Source organism: Heterodontus francisci, chromosome 34 (assembly GCF_036365525.1).
Source record: "Heterodontus francisci isolate sHetFra1 chromosome 34, sHetFra1.hap1, whole genome shotgun sequence".
NCBI classification, from domain to species: Eukaryota; Metazoa; Chordata; class Chondrichthyes; order Heterodontiformes; family Heterodontidae; genus Heterodontus; species Heterodontus francisci.
In genome coordinates, this window is record NC_090404.1 from 28,047,873 (window position 1) to 28,072,177 (window position 24,305).

The following is a 24,305-nucleotide window of genomic DNA, read 5'->3' on the forward strand; positions in this document are numbered from 1 at the left end:
AAGGCCACCTCGACATATAAAAAAAAAAAATCGGTCGGCTCCCGAGCCTGGCCATGGTGGCAATTCACAGGTCCAGGTTGCGGGCCGTCGGGGGGGTCCGTCCTCCCTGATTGCCTGCCCCTCTTCCGCATTTACGTTCGCGCCCGGGTGTCCCTGGAGATGGAGCTTGCAGTGTCCGCCGGTACGCTTGAGGCCTTCCGTGACCGGTGGGCACCGCAGGGACTGGAGTGCATCGTCGACGCCGAGAATGGCATTTTAATTTGAGTTTTTGTTTATTTCTGTTTTTAATAAAGTTATTTTAAAATTATGTGTATAAAGGGGGCCTGAGGAATAAAGGCCCCCTCGACATATAATAAATAAAAGGGGCCTGGGGTATAAAGGCCACCTTATAAGAAAAAAAAAATGGGGTTAGATACAGAGTAATGCTCCCTTTACACTGTCCCATCAAACACTCCCAGGACAGATTCGGATGTGTTACTGACACCTTCCCTGGATACCAAAGCTGGAAGAGGAACTCTGGGGAGTTGAGACTTATCCATGAGAATAACAAAGGTATGAGAACTGAAATAAACTAGAGATCTAGACTAAAGATGAGGTGTTAGTTGTAGCTCAGTGGTTACATTCTCATCTCTGAGTCAGTGGGTTGTGGGTTCAAATCCACATCCAGAGACTTGAGCATAAAATCTAGGCTGATATTCCAATGCAGTACTGAGGGGGTGCTGCACTGTCAGAGGTCCCGTCTTTCAGATGACACCTTCAACTGAAGGGTATAAATGATCCATTGATGTTATTCTGAAGAGCAGGGGAGATCTCCCCAGAGTCTTGACCAATATTAATCAACATCACTAAAACAGATTATCTGGACATTATCACATTGCTGTTTGTGGGAGCTTGCTGTGTGAAAATTGGCTCTCACATTTCCTGCATTACAACAGTGGCTGCAGTTCAATAGAATTTCATTGGCTGGAAAGTGCTTGGAGACGTCCTCATGTCATGAGAAGCCCTAAAAGATACAAGTCTTTCGTCAAGAGAGAAAAGGCCCAGAAATGGAACAACCGAGGACAGGATTCCAATTACTCTCTTATCCTGGAGGAAACAAACACTCAACATACTGTGTGTTGGAAACAAAGCTGATTTATTTGACATTGATCCAGAATATAAAACTTCAGCACAGTTAGAGGGTTATTTACATCAGAAGAAACAAATGCAAACTGTCAGAATAAACATGGTTCAGTCCTGGATGTGATCAACAGCAGCAATAACAGAATCCAACCCCTGCAGTCACTTGTGAACTCGCTGATGTCTCAGCAAGTGGGATGATCGAGTGAATCCCTTCCCACACTCAGAGCAGGTGAACGGCCTCTCCCCAGTGTGAACTCGCTGGTGTGACAGCAGGTTGGATGACTGAGTGAATCCCTTCCCACACGCGGAGCAAGTAAACGGCCTCTCCCCAGTGTGAACTCGCTGGTGTGTAAGCAGGGTGGATAACCGAGTGAATCCCTTCCCACATTCGGGACAGGTGAATGGCCTGTCCCCAGCATGAACTCGCTGGTGTGTCAGCAGGTTGGATGACTGAGTGAATCCCTTCCCACACTTGGAGCAGGTGAATGGCCTCTCCCCAGTGTGAACTCGCTGGTGTATCAGCAGGTTGGATGAGCAAGTGAATCCCTTCATGCACACAGAACAGGTGAACAGCCTTTCCCCAGTGTGAACACACTGGTGTCTCAGCAGGGTGGATGAATGAGTGAATCCCTTCCCACACACGGAGCAGGTGTATGGCCTCCCCCCAGTGTGAGTGCATTGGTGTGTCAACAGATCATTTTTGCTTTTAAAGTTCTTCTCACATTCAGAACACACAAAACATCTCTTATTAGAATGAACAACTTGGTGTCTCAGGAGATGGTATGACTGAGCAAATCCCTTCCCACACACGGAGCAGGTGAACGGGCTCTCCCCAGTGTGTGTGCGTCTATGAATTTCCAACTTGGATGGATAATTGAATCCCTTCCCACAGTCTCCACATTTCCACGGTTTCTCCGTGGTGCGGGTGTCCTTGTGTCTCTCCAGGTTGGATGATCAGTTGAAGCCTCGTCCACACACAGAACACGTGTACGGTTTCTCCCCACTGTGAATGGTGTGATGTTTTTACAGGCTGTGTAACTGGTTAAAGCTCTTTCCACAGTCAGTCACTGGAACACTCTCACTCGGGTGTGTGTGTGTCTCGGTGCTTTTCCAGTCACACTGATGTTTGAAATCTTTTCCCACAGACAGAACAGACAAACATTTCTCCTTCCACATTCAAAGTTCGATGATATTCAGGACCTGATGAATTGAGTCAGATCTTGATATGAGGATTGGTTTGAGTTTCCTGTCTGCAAATCCTCCCCTTCGAATATCCTGTAAAAGGAGTTTACAAAAGTAATCACTATCAATACTGGATAGAAATTCAGAACAGACAATTCTAGTTCCTATGGAACATTTTTTCCTCTCTTGTTCCCCCATATAGAATAGAATCATAGAATGGTTACAGCACAGAAGAAGGCCATTCAGCCCATTGAGTCTGTGCCAGCTCTCTGCAAGAGCAACTCACATTGTCACACTCCCCCCGCCTTTTCCCGTAGCCCTGCAAATTTGTTCTCTTCCAATAATGATCCTGTATCCAGTTCTCTTTTGAAGACCTCAAATGAATCTGTCTCACCACACTCTCAGGCAGTGCATTCCACATCCGAACCACTCGCTGCTGAAAAAGGTTTTTCCTCACGGCACCATTGCTTCTTTAAACAATTACTTCTCGTTCTGGATCATGATCTGGAACACGCGTTTCAGTCAAACTAAAAGAAGCCAAAAGCACACAGGGTTCCTGTACTCATTGATGGGGGACTTTCTGACCCACGGTGGATCCTGGGTAATTAATCCGCCATTGAAAGCTCCAATTGTTGACTGGATGATCTTGTATCATCCCATTGAGATGGAGGCCAGAGAGACAACGAACAAAATTATTAAATAAATTATACAGATACCCGAGTACCCCGGGGCATAAACTATGGTGTGAAGTACATGGGACTTCTGTTCTTTACCTCCAATTACACTCAGGAATTAGAAGGATGTTTTCACAATGTGCAGATGACACCAAATTGGGTGGTAGAACTAATAATGTGGAGACTGCACTGAAATCCAGGAAGACATAAACAGGCTGGCAGACTGGACAGAACAATGGGAAATGAAATTCAACCTAGTGAAATGTGAGCTGGTTCATTTTGGGAGGTGTATGAGGAGGCCAGTTATTGGTTCGAATGTAAGAAATTAGATGGAGCAGAGGAGCAAAGAGTCATAGAGTTATACAGCACAGAAACAGGCCCTTTGGCCCATCATGTCCATGCTGGCCATCAAGCATCTATCTATTCTAATCCCATTTCCGGCACTTGGCCCGTAGCCTTGTATGCTATGTCGTTTCAAGTGCTCATCTAAATACTTCTTAAATGTTGTCACAGTTCCTGCCTCTACCACCTCTTCAGGCAGTGTATTCCAGATTCCAACCACCTTCTGGGTGAAAAATTTTTTCAAATCCCCTCTAAACCTCCTGCCCCTAACCATAAATCTACGCCCCCTGGTTACTGACCCCTCCGCTAAGGGAAAAAGTTTCTTCCTATCTCACCTATCAATGCCCCTCATAATTTTGTATACCTCAATCATGTCCCCCCTCAGCCTTCTCTGCTCTAAGGAAAACAAACCTAGCCTTTTCAGTCTCTCTTCATAGCTGAAAACTCCAGCCCAGGAAACATCCTGGTGAATCTCCTCTGCACCTTCTCTAGTGCAATCACATCCTTCCTATAGTGTGGTGACCAGAACTGTACACAGTACTCCAGCTGTGGCCTAACTAACATTTTATACAGCTCCATCATAACCTCCCCGCTCCTATATTCTATGCCTCGGCTAATAAAGGCAAGTATCCCATATGCCTTCCGAACCACCTTATCTACCTGTGCTGCTGCCTTCTGTGATCTATGGACAAGTACACCAAGGTCTCTCTGACCTTCTGTACTTCCTATGGTCCTAGTATCCATGCTATATTCCCTTGCCTTGTTAGTTCTCCCAAAATGCATCACCTCACACTTCTCAGGATTAAATTCCATTTGCCACTGCTCTGCCCATCTTACCAGCCCATCTATATTGTCCTGTAATCTAAGGCTTTCCTCCTCACTATTTACGACACCACCAATTTCTGTATCATCCGCGAACTTACTTATCATACCTCCTATATTCATGTCTAAATCATTAATGTATACTACAAACAGCAAGGGTTCCAGCACCGATCCCTGTGGTACACCACTGGTCACAGGCTTCCAATCACAAAAACAACCCTCGACCATTACCCTCTGCCTCCTACCATGGGCTCTTACCTTCTTAACCAATCTCCCATGTGGGACTTTATCAAAAGCCTTACTGAAGTCCATGTAGACTACATCAACTGCTTTACCCTAATCTACACATCTAGTCACCGCCTTGAAAAATTCAACCACGTTAGTTAGACACGATCGCCCCCTGACAAAGCCATGCTGACTATTCCTGATTAATCCAGTCCCTCAGATTTCTTTCCAATAGTTTCCCAACCACTGATGTGAGACTCACCGGCCTGTAATTACCTGGTTTATCCCCACTACCCTTCTTGAATAATGGCACCACATTTGCTGTCCTCCAGTCCGGTTCCAGATCTGGGAACAGAGCCACATAAATCACTAAAAGGAGCAACACAAGTTGATAAGAGAGCAAAGAAAGAGCTGATGTTCTTTTCTAGAGGAATACAATGTAACAGCAGGGAGGGAATGTTAAATTTATAGAGAACCTCATTTAGAAGGACTGTGAGCAGTTCTGGTTCTTGCCGAATTCAAGACGTGAGGTGCGAGTGACAACCGCAGCATTTGACCGAGTATGGCATCAAGGAGCCCTAGCAAAACTGGAGTCAACGGGCATCAGGGGGAAAACTCTCCGCTGGCTGGAGTCATACCTAGCGCAAAAGATGATGGTTGGGGCTGTTGGAGGTCAATAATCTTAACTCCGGGACATCACTGCAGGAGTTCCTCAGGTTACTGTCCTGGGCTCAACTTTAGCTGCTTCATCAATGACCTTCCTTCAATCATAAGGTCAGAAGTGGGGATGTTTGCTGATGATTACACAATGTTCAGCACCATTCGTGACTCCTCAGATACTGAAGCAGTCCGTGTAGAAATGCAGCAAGACTTGGACAATATCCAGGCTTGGGCAGATAAGTGGCAAATAACATTCGCATCACGCAAGTGTCAGGCAATGATCATCTCCAACAAGAGAGAATCTAACTATCTCTCCTTGACAGCATTACCATCGCTGAATCTCCCACTATCAACATCCTGGGGGGTTACCATTGACCAGAAATTGAACTGGAGTAGCCATATAAATACCATGGCTACAAGAGCAGGTCAAAGGCTAGCAATCCTTCAGTGAGTAACTCACCTCCAGACTCCCCAAAGCCTGTCCAACTGTGCACAAGGCACATGTCAGGAGTGTGATGAAATACGCTCCACTTGCCTGGATGGGTGCAGCTCCAACACTCAAGACGATCGAAACCATCCAGGACAAAGCAGCCTGCTTGATTGGCACACCATCCGCAAACATTCACTCCCTCCACCACCGACGCACAGTGGCAGCAGTGTGTACCATCTACAAGATGCACTGCAGCAACGCACCAAGGCTCCTTAGACAGCACCTTCCAAATCCGCAACTTCTACCACCTAGAAGGACAAGGGCAGCAAATTTATGGGAACATCACCACCTGCAAGTTCCCCTCCAAGCCTCACACCATCCTGACTTGGACTATATCGCCGTTCCTTCACTGTCGCTGGGTCAAAAATCCTGGAACTCCCTTGCTAACAGCACTGTGGGTCTACCAACCCCACATGGACTGCAGCGGTTCAAGAAGGCAGCTCACCACCACCTTCTCAAGGGCAATTAGGGATGGGCAATAAATGCTGGCCTGGCCAGTGACACCCACATACCTGAATGAATAAAAAAAATTTAAAAGGTGTTGAAACACTGAAAAAAGTGCAGAATAGATTTACAAAGATGTCACCAGAGAGGATGCTACTATCCAGCAAGATTGAGCAGGCTGGGGCTCCTTTCTGTGGAAAAGAGAAGACTAGGAGGAGATCTGATAGAGGTCTTTAAAATTATCAGTCAGTCAGAACAAGGGGGCAGCAATATAAGACAGACATTAACAGGTCAAATAGAGAACTTAGGAGGAATTTCTCTACTCAGAGAGTGGTGAGAATGTGGAACTCACTGCCACGTGGAGTGGTTGAAGCAGACAACAATGATGTGTTTAAGGAGAGGCTCAATACGTTTATAAGGGAGAAGGGAATAGAGGGATATGGGGACACAGTGGGACAAGGTAGTTCGATTGGGAGAAGGCTCATGTTGATTAGAACCAGCAGCACAGACAAGTGGGGCTGAATGGCCTGTTTCTGGGCTGTAATTCTGTGCACGTACAGCAGGGATGAATTAATGTCCGGGTTTACAAGACCCAGGGGTGGATTAATGTTCGGGTTTACAGGGCCCAGGGGTGGATTAATGTTCGGGTTTACAGGGCCCAGGGGTGGATTAATGTTCCGGTTTACAGCACCCAGGGGTGGATTAACGCTCGGGTTTACAGGGCCCAGGGTTGGATGAATGCTCAGGTTTACAGGACCCAGGGGTGGATTAATGCTCGGGTTTACAGGACCCAGGGGTGGATTAATGCTCGTGTTTACAGGACCCAGGGGTGGATTAATGCTTGGGTTTACAGGACCCAGGGGTGGATTAATGCTCGGGTTTACATGGCACAGGGGTGGATTAATGCTCGGGTTTACAGGACCCAGGGGTGGATTAATGCTCGGGTTTACAGGACCCAGGGGTGGATTAATCCTCGGGTTTACAGGACCCAGGGGTGGATTAATGCTCAGGTTTACAGGGCACAGGGGTGGATTAATGCTCGGGTTTACAGGGCCCAGGGGTGGATTAATGTTCGGGTTTACAGGACCCAGGGCTGGATTAATGCTCGGGTTTACAGCACCCAGGGGTGGATTAATGCTCAGGTTTACAGGACCCAGGGTTGGATTAATGCTCAGGTTTACAGGACCCAGGGGTGGATTAATGCTCGGGTTTACAGGACCCAGGGGTGGATTAATGCTCAGGTTTGCAGGGCACAGGGGTGGATTAATGCTCAGGTTTACAGGGCACAGGGGTGGATTAATGCTCGGGTTTACAGGACCCAGGGCTGGATTAATGCTCAGGTTTACAGGACCCAGGGCTGGATTAATGCTCAGGTTTACAGGACCCAGGGCTGGATTAATGCTCAGGTTTACAGGACCCAGGGCTGGATTAATGCTCAGGTTTACAGGACCCAGGGCTGGATTAATCCTCGGGTTTACAGGACCCAGGGCTGGATTAATCCTCGGGTTTACAGGACCCAGGGGTGGATTATTGTTTGGGTTTACAGGGTCCAGGGGTGGAATAATGCTCAGGTTTACAGGGCCCAGGGCTGGATTAATGCTAGGGTTTACAGGGTCCAGGGGTGAATTAATGCTCGGGTTTACAGGGTCCAGGGCTGGATTAATGCTTAGGTTTACAGGGCCCAGGGGTGGATTAATGCTCAGGTTTCCAGGACCCAGGGTTGGATGAATGCTCAGGTTTACAGGACCCAGGGGTGGATTAATGCTCGGGTTTACAGGACCCAGGGGTGGATTAATGCTCGAGTTTACAGGACCCAGGGGTGGATTAATGCTCAGGTTTACAGGGCTAGGGGTGGATTAATGCTCGGGTTTACAGGACCCAGGGCTGGATTAATGCTCAGGTTTACAGGACCCAGGGTTGGATTAATGCTCAGGTTTACAGGACCCAGGGTTGGATTAATGCTCAGGTTTACAGGACCCAGGGGTGGATTAATGCTCAGGTTTACAGGACCCAGGGGTGGATTAATGCTCGGGTTTACAGGACCCAGGGTTGGATTAATGCTCAGGTTTACAGGGCACAAGGGTGGATTAATGCTCGGGTTTACAGGACCCAGGGGTGGATTAATGCTCGGGTTTACAGGGCCCAGGGGTGGATTAATGTTCGGGTTTACAGGGCCCAGGGCTGGATTAATGCTCGTGTTTACAGGGCCCAGGGCTGGATTAATGCTCGTTTTTACAGGGCCCAGGGGTGGATTAATGTTCGGGTTAACAGGGCCCAGGTGTGGATTAATGTTCGGGTTTACAGGGCCCAGGGCTGGATTAATGCTCGTGTTTACAGGGCCCAGGGGTGGATTAATGTTCGGGTTTACAGGGCCCAGGGGTGGATTAATGCTCGGGTTTACAGGGCCCAGGGGTGGATTAATGTTCGGGTTTACAGGGCCCAGGGGTGGATTAATGTTCGGGTTTACAGGGCCCAGGGGTGGATTAATGTTCGTGTTTACAGGATCCAGGGGTGGAATAATGCTCAGGTTTACAGGGCCCAGGGGTGGATTAATGTTTGGGTTTACAGGGTCCAGGGGTGGAATAATGCTCGGGTTTACAGGACCCAGGGTTGGATTAATGCTCAGTTTACAGGACCCAGGGTTGGATTAATGTTTGGGTTTACAGGGTCCAGGGGTGGATTAATGCTCGGGTTTACAGGACCCAGGGCTGGATTAATGCTCAGGTTTACAGGGCCCAGGGTTGGATTAATGCTCAGGTTTACAGGGCCCAGGGCTGGATTAATGCTCAGGTTTACAGGGCCCAGGGCTGGATTAATGTTCGGGTTTACAGGGCCCAGGGTGGATTAATGTTCGGGTTTACAGGGCCCAGGGTGGATTAATGTTCGGGTTTACAGGGCCCAGGGGTGGATTAATGTTCGGGTTGACAGGGCCCAGGGGTGTATTAATGCTCGGGTTTACAGGACCCAGGGGTGGATTAATGTTCGGGTTTACAGGGCCCAGGGCAGGATTAATGCTCGGGTTTACAGGGCCCAGGGCTGGATTAATGCTCGGGTTTACAGGGCCCAGGGCTGGATTAATGCTCGGGTTTACAGGGCCCAGGGCTGGATTAATGCTCGTGTTTGCAGGGCCCAGGGGTGTATTAATGCTCGGGTTTACAGGACCCAGGGGTGGATTAATGTTCGGGTATACAGGGCCCAGGGCCGGATTAATGCTCGTGTTTACAGGGCCCAGGGGTGGATTAATGTTCGGGTTTACAGGGCCCAGGGCTGGATTAATGCTCAGGTTTACAGGACCCAGGGGTGGATTAATGCTCGGGTTTACAGGGCCCAGGGGTGGATTAATGTTCGGGTTTACAGGGCCCAGGGCTGGATTAATGCTCAGGTTTACAGTACCCAGGCGTGGATTAATGCTTGGGTTTACAGGACCTAGGGGTGGATTAATGCTCGTGTTTACAGGACCCAAGGCTGGATTAATGCTCAGGTTTCCAGGGCCCAGGGGTGGATTAATGCTGGGGTTTACAGGGCCCAGGGGTGGATTAATGCTGGGGTTTACAGGGCCCAGGGCTGGATTAATGCTCAGGTTTACAGGACCCAGGGGTGGATTAATGCTCAGGTTTACAGGGCCCAGGGGTGGATTAATGCTCGTGTTTACAGGGCCCAGGGGTGGGTTAATGCTCGGGTTTACAGGACCCAGGGCTGGATTAATGCTCACGTTTACAGGGCCCAGGGGTGGATTAATGCTCAGGTTTACAGGGCCCAGGGGTGGATTAATGCTCGGGTTTACAGGGTCCAGGGGTGGATTAATGCTCGGGTTTACAGGGTCCAGGGGTGGATTAATGCTCGGGTTTACAGGGTCCAGGGCTGGATTAATGCTCAGGTTTACAGGACCCAGGGCTGGACGAATGCTCGGGTTCACAGGACCCAGGGCTGGACGAATGCTCGGGTTTACAGGACCCAGGGGTGGATTAATCCTCGGGTTCACAGGACCCAGGGGTGGATTAATGTTTGGGTTTCCAGGGTCCAGGGGTGGAATAATGCTCAGGTTTACAGGGCCCAGGGTTGGATTGATGTTTGGGTTTACAGGGTCCAGGGGTGGAATAATGCTCGGGTTTACAGGACCCAGGGTTGGATTAATGCTCAGTTTACAGGACCCAGGGTTGGATTAATGTTTGGGTTTACAGGGTCCAGGGGTGGATTAATGCTCAGGTTTACAGGACCCAGGGCTGGATTAATGCTCGTGTTTACAGGGCCCAGGGGTGTATTAATGCTCGGGTTTACTGGACCCAGGGGTGGATTAATGTTCGGGTTTACAGGGCCCAGGGCTGGATTAATGCTCAGGTTTACAGGACCCAGGGCTGGATTAATGCTCGTGTTTACAGGGCCCAGGGGTGTATTAATGCTCGGGTTTACTGGACCCAGGGGTGGATTAATTAGAATTAGAATTAGAACATTACAGCGCAGTACAGGCCCTTCAGCCCTCGATGTTGCGCCGACCTGTGAAACCATCTGACCTACACTATTCCATTTTCATCCATATGTCTATCCAATGACCACTTAAATGCCCTTAAAGTTGGCGAGTCTACCACTGTTGCAGGCAGGGCGTTCCACGCCCCTACTACTCTCTGCGTAAAGAAACTACCTCTGACATCTGTCCTATATCTTTCACCCCTCAACTTAAAGCTATGTCCCCTCGTGTTTGCCATCATCATCCGAGGAAAAAGACTCTCACTATCCACCCTATCTAACCCTCTGATTATCTTGTATGTCTCGATTAAGTCACCTCTCCTCCTCCTTCTCTCTAACGAAAACAACCCCAAGTCCCTCAGCCTTTCCTCATAAGACCTTCCCTCCATACCAGGCAACATCCTAGTAAATCTCCTCTGCACCCTTTCCAAAGCTTCCACATCCTTCCTATAATGCGGTGACCAGAACTGCACGCAATACTCCAGGTGCGGTCTCACCAGAGTTTTGTACAGCTGCATCATGACCTCGTGGCTCCGAAACTCGATCCCCCTACTAATAAAAGCTAACACACCATATGCCTTCTTAACAGCCCTATTAACCTGGGTAGCAACTTTCAGGGATTTATGTACCTGGACACCAAGATCTCTCTGCTCATCTACACTACCAAGAATCTTCCCATTAGCCCAGTACTCTGCATTGCTGTTACTCCTTCCAAAGTGAATCACCTCACACTTCTCCGCATTAAACTCCATTTGCCATCTCTCAGCCCAGCTCTGCAGCCTATCTATGTCCCTCTGTACCCTACAACACCCTTCGACACTATCCACAACTCCACCGACCTTCGTGTCATCCGCAAATTTACTAACCCACCCTTCTACACCCTCATCCAGGTCATTTATAAAAATGACAAACAGCAGTGGCCCCAAAACAGAACCTTGCGGTACACCACTAGTAACTAAACTCCAGGATGAACATTTGCCATCAACCACCACCCTCTGTCTTCTTTCAGCTAGCCAATTTCTGATCCAAAGCTCTAAATCACCTTCAATCCCATACTTCCGTATTTTCTGCAATAGCCATCATGGAATGTGGTTACACTGCAGTGTCCTCCATAATCTGTCAGTGCATTAACCGCATATTGTAAAAGGAAACAGCATTACCAAGGCATAATATATTATTTCCAAATTGTTCAGAGGTCAATATTGTTCAGTCCACTGAGATTTCATGGTGCTCTCTTTGCAGTGACTTCTCATGATGGCTGTACCTGTGCTGTCAACTTAAGTTTGAATAGCAACAATGATGTCATGTTTCTGCTATGTTACACTGACGCAGATTTTGCTCTCCAAGTAACAGTAAGGCTAATGCAATCGCTGTTATTTATGCACAAATAGTACACCAACTTCATGCGAGGAACAAATAGTTGCTATCTTAGTTGTGTCGTTGTCAGATCTGCAAAAACAGCACCTCACTGTCTACTTCACCATGAAAATATATTGAATGGCCTATTTGATACAAACTAAACTAGCCTAAGCAAGTTAACTCTTGTCATTTCAAGACTAAGTACTTTTAATAACATGTGTTAATTAATTACTGCCAATCAAACTCTATGACATTAAAAATTTACACCTCTTTATCTCTTGAACTGATCAGTTTGAAGATGAAAGACACAGTTGCTTGCCCTATTCACTTAGGTCCCAGATGCCCATCTTCCCTTGCTGCAACATAATCAGTTCATGTTTTCACCAACTTGCCATGCAAAAAAAGGAAAACCCAAGCTTTCAAGGGCAAGTCTAATTAATGGCAAACAGCATAAGATACCCGGCTACAACAAAATAAAGATAATTAAAAGTTAAACTTTCATTTGTCAGTTCCTTTGGACTAACAGGGAAGTGAACAATGTTACGAAACTCAGAATGAACTATACACCTGGAGCAAAATAGCCAAAACAGAGGTTGGTATTTATGACCAAAATTCCCTGACTTGAATTCCAAATCAGCACAAAGAAGACCTATATTAGGATTAGGCCTCACACTCATATTCAAGCAAACCTATGAACTGGACAAACGTTTGCTCTCTCCCTAACAATTGCACAGGTCACCTTAAAATTTATTCATGTGTGTATGCTTCCATGTGTAGACTTCAAAATAAATGTGGAATAAGCATTTAATGGAGAGGCTGGCAAACGATAGCAGGCAAATGGCTGTTGAATTGAACTTCAGGTCGGAGACTGAGTAATGGTCGGGTTTACAGGGTCCAGGGGTGGATTAATGCTCGGGTTTACAGGGTCCAGGGGTGGATTAATGCTCGGGTTTACAGGGCCCAGGCGTGGATTTATGCTCGGGTTTACAGGGCCCAGGCGTGGATTTATGCTCGGGTTTACAGGGCCCAGGGGTGGATTAATGCTCGGGTTTACAGGACCCATGGTTGGATTAATGCTGAGGTTTACAGGGCACAGGGGTGGATTAATGCTCGGGTTTACAGGGCCCAGGGCTGGATTAATGCTCGGGTTTACAGGACCCAGGGGTGGATTAATGCTCGGGTTTACAGGACCCAGGGGTGGATTAATGCTCGGGTTTACAGGACCCAGGGGTGGATTACTGCGCGGGTTTACAGGACCCAGGGGTGGATTACTGCGCGGGTTTACAGGGCCCAGGGGTGGATTACTGCTCGGGTTTACAGGGCCCAGGGGTGGATTACTGCTCGGGTTTACAGGGTCCAGGGGTGGATTAATGCTCGGGTTTACAGGGCCCAGGCGTGGATTTATGCTCGGGTTTACAGGGCCCAGGCGTGGATTAATGCTCGGGTTTACAGGACACAGGGGTGGATTAATGCTCGGGTTTACAGGGCCCAGGGGTGGATTAATGCTCGGGTTTACAGGATCCAGGGGTGGATTAATGCTCGGGTTTACAGGGCCCTGTGGTGGATTAATTCTCGGGGTACAGTTTTATCAAGACATTTGACAAGGTCCCACATGGCAGACTGGTTGAAAAAAAAAGCCCATGGAATCCAGGGAAATGCAGCAAGATCGACACAAAATTGGCTCAGTGTCAGGAAACAAAGGGTAATTGCTGACGGGTGTTTTTGCGACTGGAGGGCTGTTTCCAGAGGAATTCTGCAGGTCTCAGTTCTAGGTCCCCTATGTTTTGTGGTGTATTTTAGTGATTTGGCTGTAAATGTAGGGGCATAATCAAGAAGTTTTCAGACAACACGAAGATTGGCCGTGTGGTAGATAGCAAGAAGGAAAGCTGTCGGCTGCAGGAAGATATCTACGGACTGGTCAGGTGAGCAGAAAAGTGGCAAATGGAACTCAACTATTAATGGGTATGTACTGAGAGGTGTAGAGAAAGTGAGGGACCTTGGAGTGAATGTCCACAGATCCCTGAAGGTAGCAGGACAGGTCGATAAGGTGGTTAAGAAGGCATATGGAATCCTTTCCTTTATTAACCGAGATATAGAATATAAGAGCAGGGTGGTTATGCTAGAACTGTATAACTCTTTGGTCAGGCCACAACTTGAATACCTTGTGCAGTTCTGATCACCTCATTACAGAAAGGATGTAATTGCACTAGAGAGGGTACAGAGGAGATTTACAAGGATGTTGTCAGGACTAGAAAAATGCAGCTATGAGGAAAGATTGGATAGGCTGGGGTTGTTCTCCTTGGAATAGAGAAGGCTGAGGTGAGATCTGATTGAAATGTACAAAACTGTGAGGGGCTTGGATAGAGTGGAGGTGAAGGGCCTATTCACCTTAACAGAGAGGTCAGTGACGAGGGGGCATAGATTTAAAGTGATTGGTAGAAAAATTAGAGGGGAAATGAGGAATAACATTTTCACCCAGAGGATGGTGGGGGTCTGGAATTCACTGCCTGAAAGGTTAGTGGAGGCAGAAATCCTCAACTCATTCAAAAGGAGTCTGGGTATGCACCTCAAGTGCCGTATTCTACAGGGCTACGGACCAAATGCTGGAATGTGGGATTAGAATAGTTGGATCATTTTTCAGCCTGCACAGACACAATGGGACAAGTGGCCTCTTTCTGTGCCTTAAACTTTCTCTGTTTCTATAAGTCTATGAATTAATGCCCAGGTTTACAGGTGGATTAATGTTTGCTTTACAGACCCCAGGGGTGGATTAATGCTTGGGTATAGAGGGCTCAGGGATGGATGAATGAAATGTCTGCCTCTATGTTTTAGACCATGTCCCCTCGTAGTGGATTCCCCAATTAGTGGAACTAGTTTCTTTATCTACGCTATCAGTTCCAATTATTCTCTTGAAAAGTTGGATCAGATCAACCCTTAATCTTCTAAATTCCAGGAAATACAACCCTCATAGTGAGGTGATGCACTCTTGCAGAAGGGATAGGGAGAGGCAATGTATACTTAATTGTAAATTTTGAAAGTGTGTGCAGGGACAAAGTGATCTGCGGTTTCATGTGAATAGATCAGTGAGGGTGCCAGGACATATTGAGAGAGTACTTAACAAAACATTTGGGATCCTGGGCTTCATAAATAGAGGTAATGAAAGCAAAAGCAGGAAGTTATGCTGAACTTTTATAAAGCACTGGTTAGGCCACAACTAGAGTACTGCATCCAGTTCTGATCATCACATTTTAGGAAGAATGTGAAGGTCCTTGAGAAGGTGCAGAGGAGATTAACCAGAATGTTTCCTGGGATGAGGGAATTTAGCTATAAGGTTAGGTTAGAGAAGTTGGGATTGTTTTCCTTCGAGCAAAGCAAGTGGAGGGGGAGATTTGATAGAAGTGAACAAGATTATGACAGGTTTAGATAAGGTAGACAAAGAAAAGCTGTTCCATTAGCATACAATACAGGGACTTAGGGACTCTAAGACTCTATGACAAAGACTTAGGGTTTTGAGCTAGAGATACAGGAGGGACGTGAGGACAAATTCTTATACGTAGTGAGTGTTAGTGACCTGGAACTCTCTGCCTACAAGGGTGGCGGAAGCTGAGATGATCAATTATTTCCAAAGGAAATTGGATGGGCACTTGGAAATAAACCTGCAGGACTACGGGGATAGACTTTGTGCATCTCAGTGCTTTTCCAAAAGACAGAACACACAAACCTTTTTTTCCTCCCACGTTCAAAGGCCCTGATGAATCGAGTCACTCTGTCAGACCTTGTTGCAATGCTTGGTTTGAGTTTGCTGTCTGTAAATCCTCCCCTTCAAAGCCCTTGTAAAAGGAGTTTACAAAAGCCATCACTGTCAGTCCAGGATAGAAATTCACAACATTCTCTCCTCCTGCTTCCTGGCCCAGGACTGTCGCGCATGCGCCCTGCTGCACATTGCCCTGGAAACCTTGCGGCCGTTAACCCCGGGAGAAGCCTCGTAGCTGCCGCCCCGTTCGGTGCAAACGCGAAACCGGGAGCTTCTTATTGAGGGTGTTGAGGCCTACACCGGGTGCTCCTGAAGCCTGCCTGCCCGCCTGCCGGCTGTTTCTCACGCGTATCAGATCCAACTCCACCACATCCGTTCCGACCAGCTCGCACACTGCGCATGCTCCGATCTCTTTTTTTTTTCGGTATTGCGCCTGCGCTCTCGCTACTTCCAGCTCACAATGTCCGAGTGATTGACGGCGTCTCTGGACCAATAGCAAGAAGGGGCGGGACATAAGGACCTCACTTGCTTATAATCTTGCCCCACTCCCACCTCACTTGCTTATAACCTGTGACATTTCTAATATTTGTCAGTTCCGATGAAGGGTCACTGACCCGAAATGTTAACTCTGCTTCTCTTTCCACAGATGCTGCCAGACCTGCTGAGTGGTTCCAGCATTTCTTGTTTTTATTTCAGATTTCCAGCATCCGCAGTATTTTGCTTTTAAGATCAACCCCCAGCCGCAGCTTCCACCGCTTCCCTCCGGCCCCAATCTCAACAAAGAGCCGAGAGCAGGGACTGTCCCAAAATCCAGGAGAGGCAGGGAGCGTCTCTAATTGGAGGAGAACTGGGGACTGGTCAGGGAGCGTCTCTAAATGGAGGAGAACTGGAGACTGGTCAGGGAGCGTCTCTAAATGGAGGAGAAATGGAGAGTGGGCAGGGAACGTCTGTAAATGGTGCAGAAATAGCGACTGGTCAAGGAGCGTCTACAAATTGAGAAATGGAGAGTTGGTAGGGTGCCTGTGTAAATGGAGGAAAAATGGGGACTTGTCAGGGAGCGTCTGTTGATGGAGGAGAAATGGGGACTGCTCAGTGAGTGTCTGTAAATGCAGCAGAATAGGGGACAGGGTGGGCAGGGAAGCTTGAGAAATACACAGTATAGGCTGTAACCCATTTAATAACTTACAGTGCTACGTTTGCAGCTGTGGTGTTTTCTCCAGGTAACAGGCCCCCAAGATAATGGCCTCCAGCTTTCCAGCTGTTTTGAAAGAACTGAAGATTAATATGCTGTAACACCAAAGCCCAAAACTTTAAAGGGAACTTAGCTCAGTTATTAAGACTTGCCTTGGACTTTGCCGTACCTGGGCAGGGCTGACTCAAGGTGCAGAAAGCTTCAAGCTGCAAGGTTGAGCTAAGGCTGGGAGAAGTGGGGGGGTTTTGAGTAACAGGCCTGGTGGGATATCAGGGCAGGTACAACACACTGATCCCCCTTTTCCTCCTGGAGTGTTTTACTGAAGTCGTGTTGGTGAGTGTTTCGAAACTCTGTCTCCCTATCCCGGATTGCAGGTTGCTGTGAGTGTTTAGACTATATTGCCTCTCCTCAGGGCAATGTGCAGCAGGGTGCATGTGTGGTCATCCTGGGCCAGGAAGCAGGAGAAGAGAATGTTAAAAATTTCTATTCTGAACTGACTGATGGCTTTTGTCAATGCCTTTTACAGGGGCTTAGAAGGGGAGGATTTACACACTGCAAACTCAAACCAAGAGAAATGTATGTCTCTTCTGATTTTCTATCCGGGACTGACTGTGATGGCTTTTGTAAACTCCTTTTACAGGGTATTAGAACGGAAGGATTTGCAGGATGGAAAACCGAAAGCAAACATCACATCAGGATCTGACAGAGTCACTCGATTCATCAGGACCTGAATATCACCAGGCTTTGGATGTAGAAGGAGAAATTTTTGTCTGTTCTGTCTTAGAAAAGCTTTCAAAAATCAATGTAATTGGAAAAGCACCGAGGCACACACACACCCGAGTGAGAGTGTTCCAGTGACTGACTGTGGAAAAAGCTTTAACCAGTTACACATCCTGAAAAAACATCACACCATTCACAGCGGGGATAAACTGTACACGTGTTCTGTGTGTGGACGAGGCTTCAACTGATCATCCAAACTGGAGAGACACAAGGACACCCACACCACGGAGAATCCATGGAAATGTGGGGACTGTGGGATTCAATTATCCATCCCGGCTGGAAACATATTGACGCAGTCACACTGGGAAGAGGCCGTTCACCTGCTCTGTGTGTGGGAAGGGATTTGCATGTTCATCCAGCCTGTACATACACCAGCGAGTTCGCACTGGGGAGAGACCATTCACCTGCACTGTGTATGGGAAGGGATTCACTTGATCATCCTAGCTCAATGAGCACTAACTTGTTTACATTGATAACAGACCTTTTCAATGTTCTGACTGAGAAGAGATTAAAAGTAAAAAGGATTTACTGACACACCAACAAGTTCACACTGGGGAGAGGCCGTTTTCCTGCTCAGTGTGTGGGACGGGATTCACTCAGTCATCTCACCTGCTGAGACACCAGTGATTTCACATGTAACTTTAGGGGTTGGATTCTGCTGTAATTGCTGCTGTTAATCACATCCGGAACTGAACCACGACTGGAAGCCTGTTTCCAGTGGGGTTCCACAGGGCCCTGTACCAGGTCCCTTGCTTTTTGTGGTACAGTAAAAGCTTTGTTATCCAGCATGAGTCAGACCTGAGAGGTGCTGGGTAATCAAATTCCAGTTAATCAAGAGTCATGCTACCAAGGCAATACAATGCAATAGTTTTAATTTTAATAGAAATGATTACATACAAAGAACAAGATGTACAATACTGAAATCTTGAGGCAGTAATGATACATAGAATTCTTGAGGAACAGTAAACTTAATGTATAAATTACACTAAAACACTAGATGTAGAAGGTGATGGGACAGAATCTGTACTAAACCTATGGCAAGCCCTAGAAGCTTCCTTGAAAAAATTTCAGCTATCAGTTTGCCTACTTGCCTCATATCATTTTTGCATGAAAGTAGAGCAAAATATGTAGCTGCATAAACTCTTGTGCAGAATAACAAGTCTGCCTTTCAGCAAATTTAATTCCTGTATCAAATACTGAAGCAGCATTCCCCCAAGTTATTTTCTGTTCCTCACTAAAATCTTCTGCAGAGTCTTCTTCAGTTTCCTTAGACTTCTCAGGATTCCGGACACTATTATTTCCACATCACTAACAACATGTGTCACTTCAACCTCCTTGTCGGCTTCAACCCAATCTTCTATATCATTTTCACTAAGCTGTTTGATTGGGTTTGTAGAAGGAACATCCCTCAGCATGTCGAGAATTTGTGATTTTTTTATATATATGGTGAACATTAAAGCCTTCAAATTCCTCTTCATCAGAAAACACTTCTGCAAACATAACACTGGGCCACAGTTTTCTCCGAGCTCTCTTAATGTTTCACCTTTAACTGAATTCCACGTACAAACCACATTGGAAATTACATCTTTAATGTTATAATTTGACTGAAAGTTTTGGATTCTGCCTTCATGATTGATTAACTTTATTAAGAAATCTCTCCTGTCAAACATTTCATCTTCTGGATGACGCCCGGGACCATTGGTTAAATCAATGAGATAACATTGTCAGGCAGGAAGACGATAAAAATATTACAGACACTAACTTCGATTCATGAGGGTGAGCTCGATAGTTGTCTAATAAAAGAATAACTTTGTTACCTTCAGGTTTTCTTTTTCTAAAATATTCTTTCACTGCAGGTACAAAAACATAGTGAAACCAATCATTAAAAAATGTCTTTGTCTATCCATGCATTACTTTATGCTTTTTAATCAACAGGTAAATGTTTTACACCTTTAAATGCTGCAGGATGATTATATATACCCATTGTCAAAAGCTTCACTCTGTGCTTTCTTGCTGCATTAGCACTTGCAAGCAGTTATTCTGTCTTTATTTGGCTGAAGACCTGTAGCACTGGATTTACTCGCACCAGTTAGGGTAGAATAAGGCATAAAGCACCAAAATAGGCCTGTTTTATCTGTGTTATAAATTTGTTCTGGGAATAGATCATGTTCAGCAATTAATTTGTTGAAGAAATCACAATTTTCTGCAGCCTCATGGTCAGCTGATTTTTGTTCACCGGTTACATCCGGCCTTCTAATGCCATGTCGCTGTTTAAAGCAGGAAAACCATCCATTGGAAAATGCACATGGATCAGTCAATTCCATTTGCTTATGAATGTCTTTTGCCTTTGCAAAGAGCATTGGGCCTGAGACTGGGCACCCTCGGAGCAAAACCCATGAATACAATACACTGTCTATCTGCTCTAATCTAGGTTTATGTAGAGGACGGTGTTCAACAGCTTTATTAGTCTCAGAATTTCAACAACTGGTCTCTTGACTGTTGATGGTTGATGAACCAACATTATATTCTTTCAACAACACATTACAATTTTCACCTTTTTCAAGATGCCGCAAATGTCTATTTTCTGGTGTAAAATCAACACAACCCTTTTCCACTTTCCCCCTTTTCCTGTCAATGCTTAATTGGATGCCATAAGGTGGAGGGGGAGATAAATCACAACACTGCATAAGCACAGCGACACAACAAGATGGACTGCCAGCAGCACCACTAAGACTACTATCAGCAGCATCACTAACTACAGGACAGTAATGTCCAGAACAATCGGCTGCACTCGGGGAAAACTCAGCATTGGCAGGCAAGCCTCGGAAGTTTTTGGAAATTCCAGATAATGGCCAGTTGGTATAGTGCCAGATAGCAACGTTTTTACTGTGTATATCAATGCTTTAGACTTAAATGTAGGGAATGTGATTAAGAAGTTTACAGATGAGACAAAAAGTGGCCGTGTGGTTGATCGTGAGGAAGAAAGCTGTAGACTGCAGGAAGATATCAATGGACTGATCAGGTGGGCAGAAAATGGCAAATGAAATTCAATCCGGAGAAGTGTGAGGAAATGCATTTGGGGAGGGCAAAGAAAGCAAGGGAATACAGAATAAATAGTAGGATACTGAGAAGTGTAGAGGAACAAAGGGACCTTGGAATGCATGTCCACAAATTCCTGAAGGTGGCTGGACAGGTAGATAAGGTGGTTAAGAAGCTGGGAGGTTATACTGGAACTGTATAAAACACTGGTGAGGCTACAGCTGGAATACTGTGTGCAATTCTGGTCACCGCATTACAGGAAGAACGTGATTGCATTAGAGAGGGTACAGAGGAGATTTACAAGAATTGGAGAATTTTAGCTGTGAGGAAAGATTTGTTAGGCTAAGGTTGTTTTCTTTGGAACAGAGGAGGCTGAGATCGAGTGGGTCGGAAGGAGCTATTTCCATTATCAGAGAGGTCAATGACCAGGGGACATAAATTTACAGTAATTGGCAGAAGGATTGGAAGACAGTTGAGAAATCTTTTCACCCAGAGGGTTGGGGGTTTGGTGTCTGGAACTCACTGTCTGAAAGGGTGATCGAGGCAGCAACCCTCATCACACTTAAAAAGTTCCTGGATGTGCAATTGAGGAGGCGTAACCTACGAGACTACAGACCAAGAGCTGGAAAGTGGGATTACGCTGAAAAACTCTTAATGACCAGTGCAGACATGATGGGCTGAATGGCCTCCTGTGTATTAACCTTTCTATGTTTCAATTTGACAGTTGGGGTTTGTTTCTGTTAATGTGAATAATCAAATTATCTTTTCTTTTTTCTTTTGGGCCTCCTTATCTCAAGAGACAATGGGTAAGCGCCTGGAGGTGGTCAGTGGTTTGTGAAGCAACGCCTGGAGTGGCTATAAAGGCCAATGCGAGAGTGACAGGCTCTTCCACAGGTGCTGCAGAGAAATTTGTTTGTCGGGTCTGTTGCACAGTTGGCTCTCTCCTTGTGCCTCTGTCTTTTTTCCTGCCAACTGCTAAGTCTCTTCGACTCGCCACATTTTAGCCCTGTCTTTATGGCTGCCCGCCAGCTCTGGCGAACGCTGGCAACTGACTCCCACGACTTGTGATCAATGTCACAGGATTTCATGTTGCGTTTGCAGACGTCTTTATAGCGAAGACATGGACGGCCGGTGGGTCTGATATCAGTGGCGAGCTCGCTGTACAATGTGTCTTTGGGGATCCTGCCATCTTCCATGCGGCTCACATGGCCAAGCCATCTCAAGCGCCGCTGACTCAGTTGTGTGTATAAGCTGGGGATGTTGGCCACCTCGAGGACTTCTGTGTTGGAGATACGGTCCTGCCACCTGATGCCAAGTATTCTCCGGAGGCAGCAAAGATGGAATGAATTGAGACGTCGCTCTTGGCTGGCATACGTTGTCCAGGCCTCGCTGCCATAGAGCAAGGTACTGAGGACACAGGCCTGATACACTCGGACTTTTGTGTTCCGTGTCAGTGCGCCATTTTCCCACACTCTCTTGGCCAGTCTGGACATAGCAGCGGACGCCTTACCCATGCGCTTTTTGATTTCTGCATCTGGAGACAGGTTACTGGTGATAGTTGAGCCTAGGTAGGTGAACTCTTGAACCACTTCCAGAGCGTGGTCGCCAATATTGATGGATGGAGCATTTCTGACGTCCTGCCCCATGATGTTCATTTTCTTGAGGCTGATGGTTAGGCCAAATTCGTTGCAGGCAGCCGCAAACCTGTCAATGAGTCTCTGCAGGCACTCTTCAGTGTGAGATGTTAAAGCAGCATCGTCAGCAAAGAGGAGTTCCCTGATGAGGACTTTCCGTACTTTGGACTTCGCTCTTAGATGGGCAAGGTTGAACAACCTGCTCCCTGATCTTGTGTGGAGGAAAATTCCTTCTTCAGAGGACTTGAATGCATGTGAGAGCAGCAGGGAGAAGAAAATCCCAAAAAGTGTGGGTGCGAGAACACAGCCCTGTTTCACGCCACTCAGAATAGGAAAGGGGTCTGATGAAGAGCCACCATGTTGAATTGTGCCTTTCATATTGTCATGGAATGAGGTGATGATACTTAGTAGCTTTGGTGGGCATCCAATCTTTTCTAGTAGTCTGAAAAGACCACGTCTACTGACGAGGTCAAAGGCTTTGGTGAGATCAATGAAAGCAATGTAGAGGGGCATCTGTTGTTCACGGCATTTCTCCTGTATCTGACGAAGGGAAAACAGCATGTCAACGGTCGATCTCTCTGCACGAAAGCCACACTGTGCCTCAGGGTAGACGCGCTCGGCCAGCTTCTGGAGCCTGTTCAGCGCGACTCGAGCAAAGACTTTCCCCACTATGCTGAGCAGGGAGATTCCACGGTAGTTGTTGCAGTCACCGCGGTCACCTTTGTTTTTATAGAGGGTGATGATATTGGCATCGCGCATGTCCTGAGGTACTACTCCCTCGTCCCAGCACAGGCATAGCAGTTCATGTAGTGCTGAGAGTATAGCAGGCTTGGCACTCTTGATTATTTCAGGGGTAATGCTGTCCTTCCCAGGGGCTTTTCCACTGGCTAGAGAATCAATGGCATCACTGTGTTCCGATTTGGTTGGCTGTATGTCCAGCTCATCCATGACTGGTAGAGGCTGGGCTGCATTGAGGGCAGTCTCAGTGACAGCATTCTCCCTGGAGTACAGTTCTAGGTAGTGCTCAACCCAGCGGTCCATTTGTTTGTGTTGGTCAGTGATTATGTCCCCTGATTTAGATTTGAGGGGGGCGATCTTCTTGATGGTTGGCCCAAGAGCTCTCTTCATGCCATCATACATTCCTCTGATGTTTCCGGTGTCTGAGGCCAGCTGAATATGACTGCATAGGTGTTGCCAGTAGTCGTTTGCGCAGCGCCTGGCTGTTCTTTGTGCAGTGCTTCTGGCTGCTTTAAGTGCTGCGGATGTTAAATCGCTGGGGGCTTTCTTGTAGTTCAACAGTGCAATGCACTTAGCGGCTACGACAGGTTCCAGCTCTTCATTATGAGATTGAAACCAGTTTGCATTTCTCTTCGCACTTTTGCCGTAGGTGGTCAAAGCTGACTCATAGATGGCGTCTATGATGTGGGCCCACTTGGTCTCAGCATCCCCTGTGGGAGTGTTTTGAAGGGCTGTTACAAGTGAATTTAGAAATTTTTGTAACAGCTGTGGGTGAGAAATTCTGCTAGTGTTGATGCGCGGGTGGCCCTTCTGCTTGGAATGATGCAACTTCTTTGGTCTGTGTCTAACCTTGCTGCGCACCAGGGAGTGGTCGGTGTCGCAGTCCGCACTGTGGAAGCTGCGTGTGATCAAATTATAATCTTATTAATATCGGCAGAAGCAAACCCCAACTCTCAGAATAGAAAGATAGCAAATTTACAGCACAGAAGGAGGCCATTCAGCCCATTGTGTCTGTGCCAGCTGAAAAAAGGTATCCAGAAAAATCCCATTTTCTGGCATTTACGACCTCAGAGAGATCGTTAATGTGAAAAATACAAGATATGAACCCCCAGACCAATTTAACAAATTACACAAGATTTGAGGTTTCAAGACTTTTGTTATAACAACTAAACTAAAACAAATCCCCAATTAATTAAATAACACTTTGTAAATAGCTGACGTCCCAAATTACAATCAAAGATATTTTCTTTACTTATTCAACACATGAATATCTCACACCACACTGATACATTACACAGTCCTTTTTGATGATGAAATCCTTTGTGGTTAAAAGTCTTAAATTCTCCCCCAGTTCAATGGGCTGGGTCTCCCATATTTTTCAAAA

General features: G+C 46.6%; 2 pseudogenes; both read right to left on the reverse strand.

Annotated features, from left to right (window-relative positions):
* Positions 1–1,148: 1,148 nt before the first annotated feature.
* LOC137349269 (zinc finger protein 16-like) lies at positions 1,149–15,933 on the reverse strand (annotated as a pseudogene).
* A 2,948-nt stretch (positions 15,934–18,881) lies between these two features.
* Positions 18,882–20,163, reverse strand: LOC137348770 (jerky protein homolog; annotated as a pseudogene).
* Between the last annotated feature and the right edge of the window lie 4,142 nt (positions 20,164–24,305).